Below are 12,728 nucleotides of genomic sequence, written 5' to 3' on the forward strand. Positions count from 1 at the left end.
TGCCGCCCCTGTGGCAGCATCCTTTATGCAGTTGTTTGCGGATAGGAGTCTTCACTACTATTTATAAGTAGAATTACTCAGACACATGGCAGAAGAAACATTTGGTTCAAAAAGACGTAAAAAGAAAAAAAACCACAATGGGAAAACGCATAAAAACTGGTAGTAGTAATAAAATAGGGCTATTCCCCATGGGAACCAATTAGATCTCAGCTGCTATTTTTGCAACACGGGATTGAAAATGAAAGCAATAATCTGACAGGTTGATATGGGCAGCTGCTTTACTTTTCACTGGTTTGCGTGTATCCTCATTTTTATAACAAGTCTATTATACATGGCTTTTTTCATGTAAATTGGTGAATGACAGAAGTGGTAAGATTATTAACAATAGATATAACTTACAAACAAGGCATAAACAAATTCCCAATACAGAGCACAAGACGCAGCAGTCTGTTGACCAAGTGACTCAAATATTCTGAAAGGGAAAAATCAATAGAAAGAAACGCTCAGATAGTCTGGGTTTAAGGGAAAGGTTCCTTCCATATTACCAGAAGCATTACTCGCTGGACACAATGGAAAATTGTTATATACATCAAATATTCTACTAATTATTTCTCTCCATAATCAGACATGTAGGACACACTTTCTTAAACATCTTCAAGACCAAAAAAGAAACAATCAATATCATCCTCAAAACTCATCACTAATGATCACTAGTACAAATGGAACAGGTTTCTAGCCACAAAAGAATACCCCTACCCAAAAAAAAAATAGTATATATATATATATATATAATGATACGGATAGAGAAGATCAGTCTCTCACCCCCCTCCCAAACCAGTCAAACTCACAAGGGTCCAGAAAACGGAGATCTGGGCTGCTGTAAGCAGAGTTCTTGCATTTAAAGAGGCTCTGTCACCAGATTATAAGTACCCTATCTCCTACATAATGTGATCGGCGCTGTAATCTAGGTAACAGCAGTGGTTTTTATTTAGAAAAACTATCAATTTTGACCAAGTTCTGACCTATTTTAGATTTATGCTAATGACTTTCTTAATAGACAACTGGGCTTGTTTTTACTTATTGACCAAGTGGGCGTTGTGGAGAGAAGTGTATGATGCTGACCAATCAGGATCATACACTTCTCTCCATTCATGTACTCACACACAGAGTGATCTCGCGAGATCAAGATTGCTGTCACTTACTCACACATTAACGTTACTGAAGTGTCTTGAGAGTGAATAGACATCACAACCAGCCAGGACAGGATGTTCATTCACAATCCCGACACTTCGGTAACGTTTGTGTGGGACTTACAGCACAGCACATCGAGATCACACTTGCTGTCATTAAAGGAACAGTGTCACCAAAAAAAAATTTGTAATATCAGTTTGATGTTAGTACTTTATTAAAAACGTTTGGATTAATTTGTGTGTTTGTGTGTTACTTTTTCTTATTTTTACACTTTTTCTTCCCTATGGGGGCTGCCATTTTTTTTTCCATTTCTGTATGTGTCGATTAACGACGCATACAGACATGGAATACGGCAGCTCCAGTCCCATAGGGACTGCGAACGGGGCCCGTTCCATCCACTATGGTGTACGCCGCTGTGTGGGAACGGCGCATGCGCCGCTCCCACACAGTTCAATTTGAAATGCGCGCCGTCCGGCGCCATTTTCCTGTGGACCGGAAGTCGCGCTCGGACAGTAAGATTACTACTTCCGGTCGCGGCTTCCGGACTTGTGCACATGGAGCAGCGGCAGCAGACGAAGCGGACGGACCGGAGGGAGCGGCGGCGGCGACTGGAGCAGGTAAGTGATTTCTATGTATGTTCGTGTTTCAGTGTGTGTTTACTACTGTATGTTAACCTACTACACTGTGTGTTAGCTCAAAAAATGGCGACACACAGTGTAGGAGGTTAGACCGTTCAATCCCCTCGTTTCTCCCGGCACTAGCCAGGATAAAGGAGGGGGGGATTCTGAGAGCTCACTAGAGCGAGGGATTTTTACCCAATTTTGCAGCATAAAGCAATGTGGTTGCTTTACCACATGCAATGCTGCAATTTTGGGAATGGCTCCATCTAGTGACCAGCAATGGGAAATATTATAAATTAGAATCCAATTTATAATATTTCCTGACTCGTGAAAAAAAAAATAAAAAAAATTAGAACAATGTTTAATCACCTACACACTAATTGTTTAACTAAAAAAAAAAAAAAAAACATGTTTTGCTGGCAACACATTCCCTTTGAAGAGGCTCTGTCACCAGATTTTGCAACCCCTATCTGCTATTGCAGCAAATAGGCGCTGCAATGTAGATTACAGTAACGTTTTTATTTTAAAAAAAACGAGCATTTTTGGCCAAGTTATGACCATTTTTGTATTTATGCAAATGAGGCTTGCAAAAGTCCAACTGGGCGTGTATTATGTGCGTACATCGGGGCGTTTTTACTACTTTTACTAGCTGGGCGTTCTGACGAGAAGTATCATCCACTTCTCTTCACAACGCCCAGCTTCTGGCAGTGCAGACACAGCGTGTTCTCGAGAGATCACACTGTGACGTCACTCACTTCCTGCCCCAGGTCCTGCATCGTGTCGGCCACATCGGCACCAGAGGCTACAGTTGATTCTGCAGCAGCATCAGCGTTTGCAGGTAAGTCGATGTAGCTACTTACCTGCAAACGCTGATGCTGCTGCAGAATCAACTGTAGCCTCTGGTGCCGATGTGTCCTCGCTCGTCCGACACGATGCAGGACCTGTGAGTGACGTCACAGCGTGATCTCTCGAGAACACGCTGTGTCTGCACTGCCAGAAGCTGGGCGTTGTGAAGAGAAGTGGATGATACTTCTCGTCAGAACGCCCATCTAGTAAAAGTAGTAAAAACGCCCCGATGTACGCACATAATATACGCCCACTTGGACTTTTGCAAGCCTCATTTGCATAAATACAAAAATGGTCATAACTTGGCCAAAAATGTTCGTTTTTTAAAAATAAAAACGTTACTGTAATCTACATTGCAGCGCCTATCTGCTGCAATAGCAGATAGGGGTTGCAAAATCTGGTGACATAGCCTCTTTAAGTCCCACACAAACGTTACCGAAGTGTCGAGATTGTAAATAGATACAGCGTCCTGGCTGGAGGTGATGTTTATTCACTCTCAAGACACTTCAGTAATGTTAATGTGTGAGTAAGTGACAGGAAGCGTGATCTCACGAGATCACGCTGTGTGTGAGTACATGAATGGAGAGAAGTGTATGATGTTGATTGGTCAGCGTCATACACTTCTCTCCACAACACCCACTTGGTCAAAAGGTGAAAAACACGCCCAGTTGTCTATTAAGAAAGTAATTAGCATAAATCCCAAATAGGTCATAACTGTCAAAAATGATCGCTTTTCTAAATAAAAACCACTACTGTAATCTACATTACAGCGCCGATCACATTATGTAAGAGATAGGACACTTATAATGTGGTGACAGAGCCTCTTTAAAGAGGCTCTGTCACCAGATTTTGCAACCCCTATCTGCTATTGCAGCAGATAGGCGCTGCAATGTAGATTACAGTAACGTTTTTATTTTTAAAAAACGAGCATTTTTGGCCAAGTTATGACCATTTTGGTATTTATGCAAATGAGGCTTGCAAAAGTCCAAGTGGGCGTGTTTAAAAGTAAAAGTCCAACTGGGCGTGTTTAAAAGTAAAAGTACAACTGGGCGTGTTTAAAGTAAAAGTACAACTGGGCGTGTTTAAAGTAAAAGTACAACTGGGCGTGTTTAAAGTAAAAGTACAACTGGGCGTGTTTAAAGTAAAAGTACAACTGGGCGTGTTTAAAAGTAAAAGTACAACTGGGCGTGTTTAAAAGTAAAAGTACAACTGGGCGTGTTTAAAAGTAAAAGTACAACTGGGCGTGTTTAAAAGTAAAAGTACAACTGGGCGTGTATTATGTGCGTACATCGGGGCGTTTTGAATAGAAGTATCATCCACTTCTCTTCAGAACGCCCAGCTTCTGGCAGTGCAGACACAGCCGTGTTCTCGAGAGATCACGCTGTGACGTCACTTCCCCAGGTCCTGCATCGTGTCGGACTAGCAAGGACACATCGGCACCAGAGGCTACAGTTGATTCTGCAGCAGCATCGGCGTTTGCAGGTAAATCGATGTAGCTACTTACCTGCTGATGCTGCTGCAGAATCAACTGTAGCCTCTGGTGCCGATGTGTCCTCGCTCGTCTGACACGATGCAGGACCTGTGAGTGACGTCACAGTGCTGCACTGCCAGAAGCTGGGCGTTCTAAAGAGAAGTGGATGATACTTCTCGTCAGAACGCCCAGCTAGTAAAAGAAGTAAAAACGCCCCGATGTACGCACATAATATACGCCCAGTTGTACTTTTACTTTTCAACACGCCCAGTTGTACTTTTGCAAGCCTCATTTGCATAAATATAAAAATGGTCATAACTTGGCCAAAAATGCTCGTTTTTTAAAAATAAAAACGTTACTGTAATCTACATTGCAGCGCCGATCTGCTGCAATAGCAGATAGGGGCTGCAAAATCTGGTGACAGAGCCTCTTTAAGGACTATCAAAGTTTTCACTAAATTTACCTGAGACTAAGCGCTAAAAACAGTAGTCAAAGAATAAAAATATATTATTTTGATCAACACCAATCCACTATTGCAATCATCAAAGAGGTTCACTGGTGACTACCTGACTCCCTCCATACCTGTTCAGCACGCACAAAAACTGTATAAAAGGGATGTTCTAATTAAATAGATCCTTCTCAGTTTTAAAGCGTACGGAACTTTTCAGAATAAGCTATCATATGTGTGTACATGAGGGGTATGCCATTATAGGACTTGTTATACTGAATTTTTTTAGCAGTTTTCCCCTCTGCAGGCTCTAATTCTATCTTCTATACACTGAATACAGGGAAGAGCATAATCCTGCTCACCTATATATATATATATATATATATATATATATATATATATATATATTTTTTTTTTTTTACAGCAGTAATGAGCAGTGTAGCTGAGAATCCAGGACTGGGGCGATATAGAAACCTTACAAGTAACTGCACCATGTCTGTGTGTATTTTTCTCATTCTACTTCTGCTCCCCCCTCTGCTCTCCATAGACTTGTATGGGCAGCATGTTTGGCTCTCTTTCCTGTTTCCCTCCTGCCCTTACCATAGACAGACTGTGAAGAAACGTCGTCGGCCCCCACTTTCTGTAGTTCGGCAATTCTGCACATTACTTGACAACAAGGGGTGGAAGGCAGATTACAGGAAGTGGGACACCTAGTGGCAGTAAGTTCACACAGAATTTGCATAGATAAAACAACTACATTTTAACAGTAAGGCCCCATGCACACGACTGGAGTTTTCATCCGTAATTACGGATGCAATTTCGGAACCATTCATTTCTATTGGCCACAGACACCTTTCCGTATATTTGCGGATGTGTGTCCATGCCGTAGAAATGATCTGCAAAATATAGAACAAGTCCTGTTCTTGTCCGCATCTGCAATTGCGGACGGCTACGAATGTGTATCCATAGCTGGCCGTGATTGCGAAAGCATGCTATGAGGCGGCAGGGGATTCACCATGGTGATCTTTTCAAGGTGTTGACATGCTGGTGACATCATTTGTAGCCTCCCTCTTTTTTGCGGATCCGTAAATATGGATGCACTATGGACCCTATTTTCGAACAGCATGCTGGATACGCAGATGACCACGGTTTCACGGACAGTAAAAACCCTTACGGCTTATTCAGACGTACGTGATATACGTCCGTGCAACGCACGTGATTTTCACGCGCCTCGCACGGACCTATGTTCGTCTATGGGGCTGTGCAGACAGTCCGTGATTTTGGAGCAGCGTGTCCACTGTGTAAAACTCACGACATGTCCGAGATTTGTGCGTTGTTCGCGCATCACGCACCCATTGAAGTCAATGGGTGCGTGAAAATCACGCGCAGCACACGGAAGCACTTCCGTGGGACGCACGCGATTCGCGCAACAGCAGTAAAAACTATGAATGAAAACAGAAAAGCACCACGTGCTTTTCTGTTTACAAACATACAGTGTCATAATGATGGCGGCTGCGCGAAAATCACGCAGTCACGCATCATACGCTGGTGACACACGGAGCTGTTAAGTGCCTTTTGCGCACACGCTCGTGTAAATCCAGCCTTAGTATCCATTTCCAATGTCCCAGTAAAAAGTCGATCACCGTGGGTTTGGCTGCTCTAACCACTAGCGACTGGCATCACAGGGAGGCTGTATGTGGTAACTCATTTAATAGTAAAATATGTTGGTGCTTGTAAGGAAAGCCAATGCGCGTGGCAGGATTGTTGCATATTATTCCACAGCAAAACCCAAATGTTACATGCAGATTTTGCTGCAGATTTCACCCTTTCTACATTGAAGAGGGTGAACTGCGCTGTGAACATCCACAACAAGCTGAGCATGCTCTGATTTCCATGCTTAAAATGTTCAGCAGCTTGTGGATGAGATTTGTTTAAATCTCATCCACATGCCTGGGACCGTAATTCGTGGCGGATTTACCTTGCGCAAAACTACAGCATTTCCAACCACATGTGAACATACTCTTAGGCCACATTCAGACGGCAGTATTCTGCTTCAGTACTTGTAAACCAAAACCAGGAGTAAAACAAACCGAGAAAGAGTATAACGGAAAGATTTGCACCTCGTCCGTGTTTTGGACCCACTCCTGGTTTTGGCTTATAAACACGGATGCAAAATACTGACCAAATACTGCCGTGTAAAAGTGGCCTTAGGCTGTGTTCACATCAGCGTCGGGTTCCGTTCGTGGGTCCTGCTCGACCTTTCCACCAGAGGAACCAATAAACGGAACGCCAAACGGAAACTATAGCTTCCGTTTGCATTAACATTTATTTCAATGCTAATTCTTCTGTTGCAATTGATTTCCGTTCCGCAAGGTTCCCGTTTTTTTCGCAAAAACTACGTAGTCGACTACACTATTGTTTCAGCTAAAAAACCGGAAACCTTACGGAACGGAAACCAATTGCAACGGAAGCATTACCATTGAAATCAATGGTAATGCAAACGGAAGCTATAGTTTCCGTTTGGCTTTCCGTTTATCGGTTCCTCCGACAGAAAGGTCGAACAGGGATCATTGGGAGGACAACGGCTGGTTCCCTCACCAATCAATACAAAGTCAGTTTCAAGTTCAGCGCAGCAGCCCTTTCCAGCCTTGCGCTACATTGCTATTTTAACACCGCACCTGCCGAGAAAAAGCCAAAGCGGCTGTGACCAATTCATTCTAGAGAGAGAGTGGTGCGGGTCCGAGCAAGTGATGGGATATGGAGAAGGTAAGTCAGAAGATGTGCCCAATCCCCAAATAAGGAAACAGCCAAGGCAGAACCGTATGTCCCTTTCATTTAAATGGATAGCTGGCCGGACCCACACTGCTTATTCTGTTTACATCTGCTACGTAATCATAATGGCGAACCACCACAAGACTATGGCGGCCAGTCACGACTAACGTTACATCACTTTGGATGGAACGTGACTGAGACGACCCATCCATATCCACAGTACTCTTGTGATGTCATTATGTCCCGAGTAAACAGAAAAGGCTGTGCAGGATCGGACATCGCTGGCGGGAGCAAAGAGCGTCTTTTAATTGGCAAGTAATGTGACCGCGTTTTTAATTTTACTATCTTAGACAGCTTGACTTATTTCACCCAGGAAGACCCCTTTAAGGTTATAGTATTGTTAGAATATTCAAAAACTTTATGACAAGACAATAGAACAATAAAAATGACAAAATGAAATCGGACATAGGCTCCCGCATTGTAACAAGGCATTAGGCCGCATTTAGGAAACGGTGCAGACAACGTAAAAGGTGTGAATGTATTCTCAGACGCGGAGCTATAGAAAGTTTTGGTAATGGGAGCGAGGACTTACTGGAGTGCCGATCAATAATTAAATCCAATAAAGAACACTACAGTAAACCTCTCACATGCCTGAAATGGCTGATAACAGGGAATAATAGATGACATTCAACCGGAGAGCAAATGAGAAAGACACTTTAGATCTAGTGTCCCAAACACTGGGCAACAGATTGGAGAAGTGTTTCATTCTCAGCCCCACATTGGGAGATGAAGTGACAGTGCTGTGCAGGACAAGGCGACATCACTAACAACACAGGTCTTGACCACAACAATGCAGTCTCCAGCCACTGTGACGTCATCGCCCCGTGAGGTCACAACATACAGAGCAGTGTATGACCTGGGAGTGACCTCACCAACTATACATACTGTACACAAGCTAGTCTCCCCACTCACTATAGTCTGCCCATCCATGTGCCCAACCCCTAGCAGGCCCGGCCAGCCTGCCAGGAAGAAGTCACAATAGGAAGCTAAGCGTCCAGCATAGTCCCTGTGGGATAGATGAGGATCCAGGAGGAGTCCCCGCTTCCTGTCACACCGCACATGGGTGGATAATATGGGGGATCCCCCACTGTAGAACACACAGCACCATATGACAGGCGATCAGTCACCCACCGAGCAGTCAGGGTATGATCGATCACACGTCCTGATCACAGCAGCAGCAGATCATGTCCCGGGATCCCGATGACGTAGAGTGCTGTAACCGCGTCCGGTGCCCGCCGTCTGCTAGTCGGATAACGGTTGCTGTGGGGAGCGCGGATACTCGGTGCTCTCCGGGGTAGTGTGTCGGTAAGAGGCAGGGCCGGCTCGCTCTTCCTTTGCGGTAATGAATGTAATAAAGATGGCCAGAGGAGGAGGGACCTCACACACACATACTGGAGGGAAATGTTCCGTGTCAGAGGGGAACGCGCAACGGAAACCACCCCCCCTGATACCAAGCCCGCCTCTTCCGCGACAACACAGGGGCTCAGGAGCAGAGCCGCGCTCAGCCCATTCCCCGTCCTTCGGGCCTGGACGAATTGGCAGCAAAAGTGACGACGACCCCTCCCTTTAGCCGCGACACCACCAGGGGGCAGCAGGAGTGTTGGAAACGGAGGCAGGAAAGCCCCGCCTACTGCCTTACAGTGCTGACCAATCACGTGACAGGCATTCAGAGGCCTCATCCCAGTCAGTGTACAGATCGGGGCGTGGTCACATCGAATAGTGACATAGTAATGGTAATAACAGACGATTGTGTTTCTAGTACAGCTTGTTCGCACGTCGCCACCTCCAGGTGGGGGTGGAGTTATCCGGCTCCAACTCCCAGCATTGGTCAGCTGCTGGTGTCCGTCTTAGGGATTCCCCAGGGAGGGCGGGGCAGGTTCGGCAGCTGGTGCTGGCCAATAGGATGGGGGTTGAGGCAGTCACCTCATAGGGATGGCGCTGCTGGGTTATGATGTTGTGCGCGTCATTGCTTGTGAGGTCATCGAGTGCCAGTGCCGGGTTCTAAGTAGTTTACTATGTTTTCATTTATGGGAGCTCATCTTATAGGATTTCAGCAATCTTATTTTCTTACACATTTATCAAAAACATTTTTTTGCGCCAAAGAAACCTCACATAGCAATGTTTATCAAAAATGGGAAAACTTTTTTTTCTTTAACCACTTAATGACCAGCCTATTTTAAATTAATGACTAAGCTATTATTTAAGTTTTTCCATCGTCGCATTCTAAGACCTATAACCTATAATATTTTTGCGTCTACATAGCTGTATAAGGTCTTGTTTTTTGCGGGACAAGTTGTATTTTTTAATAGCACCATTTTGGGGTACATATTGATTAACTTTTATTAACTTTTTTGAGTGGGGAATAGGAAAAAAAACAGAAATTTTGCCACACTTTTTTGCGTCCTAAATTTACGCCACTTACCGTGTGGTATAAATAACACAATAACTTTATTCAGCGGGTTGTTACGATTGCAACAATACCAAATTTGTATAGTTTTTGTATATTTTACTACTTTTACACAGTAAAAACGCTTTTCTTTCAAAATTATTTGTTTTTGTATCTCCATACTTCAAGAGCAATAACTGTTTTTATTTTTTGGATGATGCAGTTGTAGGAGGGCTTTTTTTTTTTGCATAACGACTTGTAGTTTTTATTGGTACCATTTTGGAGTAGATGCGACTTTTTGATCACTTTTTATCACATTTTTTTAACCCCTACCCGCACTAGGACGTAACTGTCCGTCGTTGCGGGAGGTTACTTCCTGCACGAGGACGTACAGTTACTGAGTTTTTCCCGGTGCACACTGTCGGCGACAGTGTGCAGCGGGAACCGGGAGGTCAGCTGTCACCGACAGCTGACACTCCCCTCTTGCCGGCCAGCGGTCCTTTGCCGCTGATTTCTGCGAATTAACCCCATAAATTCGGCGATCGGGTGCAATCGCCGAATTTTGGGGGTTTCTAACATATCGGCAGACCCCGGTCCGAAATCGCGGGGTTTGCCGATAGTTACTATGGCAAACGGAAGCCAAACAATGGCTTCCGGTTCTGCCATGGACGGTAGCCCATCAGGACCAACCTTCGGCTGGTCCTGATAGGCTTCCTGTCAGAGTGACAGGAAGTCACTGTGTCGTTCCCGATGCACACTGTCGGCAACAGTGTGCATCGGGAACTTGCAGATCAGCTGTCCCCGACAGCTGACACTCCAGTGTTGCCGATCAGCGGCTCATCGCCGTTGATTTCGGCAATTAACCCGTTACATGCGGGGCTCGTTTGCGATCTCCGCATGTAGCGGGTTTGTAGCGCATCAGCAGCCCCCATGCAATCGTGGGGGCTTCTGATGCTTGTGATGGCACCCGGGGGCCAGACAACGGCCCCCAAGTCTGCCATGTATGTCAGCCTATGAGGATCAGCCTCTGCTGATCCTCGTAGACCAACTGTCAGAGTGACTGTGACGTCACACTGACAGTTGGAACACATTACACTACCTAGGTAGTGTAATGTATTCTAGCAGCGATCAGAGCTGCAGGTCAAAAAAAGAAAGTGTAAAAAGTAAAAGAAAAGTTAATAAAAATGTTTTATAAAAGTGTAAAAATAAAAGGTTTTGTTTTCCTATAATAAGTCATTTATTATAGGGAAAAAATGAAACCGTTAAAAAAAGTACACATATTTGGTATCACCGTGTTCGTAACGACCCAAACTATGAAACTATAATGTTAATTTTTCCGCACGGTGAACACCGCAAACAAAATAAACGGAAAACTGTCAGCATCGCTATTTTTTGGTCACCATCCCTCCCAAGATATAGAATAAAAAGTGATCAAAAAGTCGAATTTACCCCAAAATGGTACCAATAAAAACTACAACCTGTCCCGCAACAAACAAGACCTCCCACAGCTTTTTTGACGAAAAAATAAAAAAGTTATGGCTCAGAATAGGGTGTCTCAGAAAATAAATAATTTTATAGAAACGTAATTTTATTGTGCTTTCGCTGCAAAATTGTAAAAAAAACTATACACATATGGTATCGGCGTAATCGTACCGACCGGCAGAATAAATTAAAACGTAATTTATTGCGCACGGTGAACGCTGTAATAAATAAAGAATTTAAAGCGCCAAAATCGCTGTTTTTTTGTCACCTTAGCTCTAAAAAAGATCCAGAGGGGCCAAAATGCTCACTATACCCCTAGAAAAATTCCTTGAGGGGTGTAGACTCCAAAATAGGGTGACTTTTGGGGGCTTTCCACTGTTTTGGTCCCTCCGGGGCGTTGCAAACCCGACATGGCACTGAAAACCAATCCAGCAAAATCTGAGCTCCAAAATCCAAAAGGCCCTCGTTCCCTCCTGAGCCTTGCTGTGGGTCCAAACATCAGTTTACGACCACATATGGTTGTATTGCCGTAATCGGGAGAAATTGCTTTACAAATGTTGGGCGGCTTTTTCTCCTTTATTCCTTGTAAAAATGAAAAAATTCTATGTTTCCACAGAAAAATAGGTGATTTTCATCTTCACAGACTAATTCCACTAAATTCTGCAAAAAAACTGTGGGGTCAAAATGCTAAGTATACCCCTAGAAAAATGCCTTGAGGGGTGTAGTTTTCAAAATGGGGTCACTTTTTGGGGGTTTCGACTGTTTAAGGTACCACAAGACCTCCTCAAACCTGACATGGTGCCAAAAATATATTCCTAAAAAAAGGAGGCCCCAAAATCCACTAGGTGCTCCTTTGCTTCTGAGGCCTGTGTTTCAGTCCATTAGGACACTAGGGCCACATGTTGGATATTTCTAAAATCTTCAGAATCTGGGCAATAAATATTGAGTTGCGTTTCTCTGGTAAAACCTTCTGTGTTACAGATTTTTTTTTATTACAAATGAATTTTGGCAAAAAAAATGAAATTTGTAAATTTCACCTCTACTTTGCCTTAATTCCTGTGAAACGCCTAAAGGGTTAAAATACTTTCTGAATGTGGTTTTGAATACCTTGAGGGGTGCAGTTTTCAAAATGGGATGACTTATGGGGGCTTTCTAATATATAAGGCCCTCAAAGCCACTTCAGAACTGAACTGGTCTGTGAAAAAATGGCTTATTGAAATTTTATTGAAAATATAAGAAATTGCTGCTAAAGTTCTAAGCCTTGTAACGTCCTAGAAAAATAAAAGTACGTGAAAAAAAATGATGCAAACATAAAGTAGACATATGGGGGATGTTAACTAGTAACTATTTTGTGTGGTATTACTATCTGTTTTACAAGCAAATACATTTAAATTTAGAAAAATGCAAATTTTTGCTAAAATTTGAAGTTTTTCACAAATAAATATTGAATTT

General features: G+C 43.5%; 1 protein-coding gene across 5 annotated transcripts in view; it reads right to left on the reverse strand.

The window, feature by feature from the left end:
* Nucleotides 1-9,301, reverse strand: part of CSNK1G3 (casein kinase 1 gamma 3) — a 143,373-nt gene extending 134,072 nt beyond the window's left edge. For 2 of the 5 annotated variants that reach the window (XM_075836137.1, XM_075836119.1), the window contains exon 1: nt 8,540-9,115. The gene's annotated coding sequence lies outside the window, so the exon portion shown is untranslated. Of the gene's footprint in view, nt 1-8,539; nt 9,116-9,170 lie in introns of those variants that run through there. The other 3 variants (XM_075836153.1, XM_075836145.1, XM_075836127.1) reach the window with 2 other exon arrangements.
* Nucleotides 9,302-12,728: the final 3,427 nt, after the last annotated feature.

This window comes from Rhinoderma darwinii, chromosome 1 (genome assembly GCF_050947455.1).
Source record: "Rhinoderma darwinii isolate aRhiDar2 chromosome 1, aRhiDar2.hap1, whole genome shotgun sequence".
Classification (NCBI taxonomy): domain Eukaryota; kingdom Metazoa; phylum Chordata; class Amphibia; order Anura; family Rhinodermatidae; genus Rhinoderma; species Rhinoderma darwinii.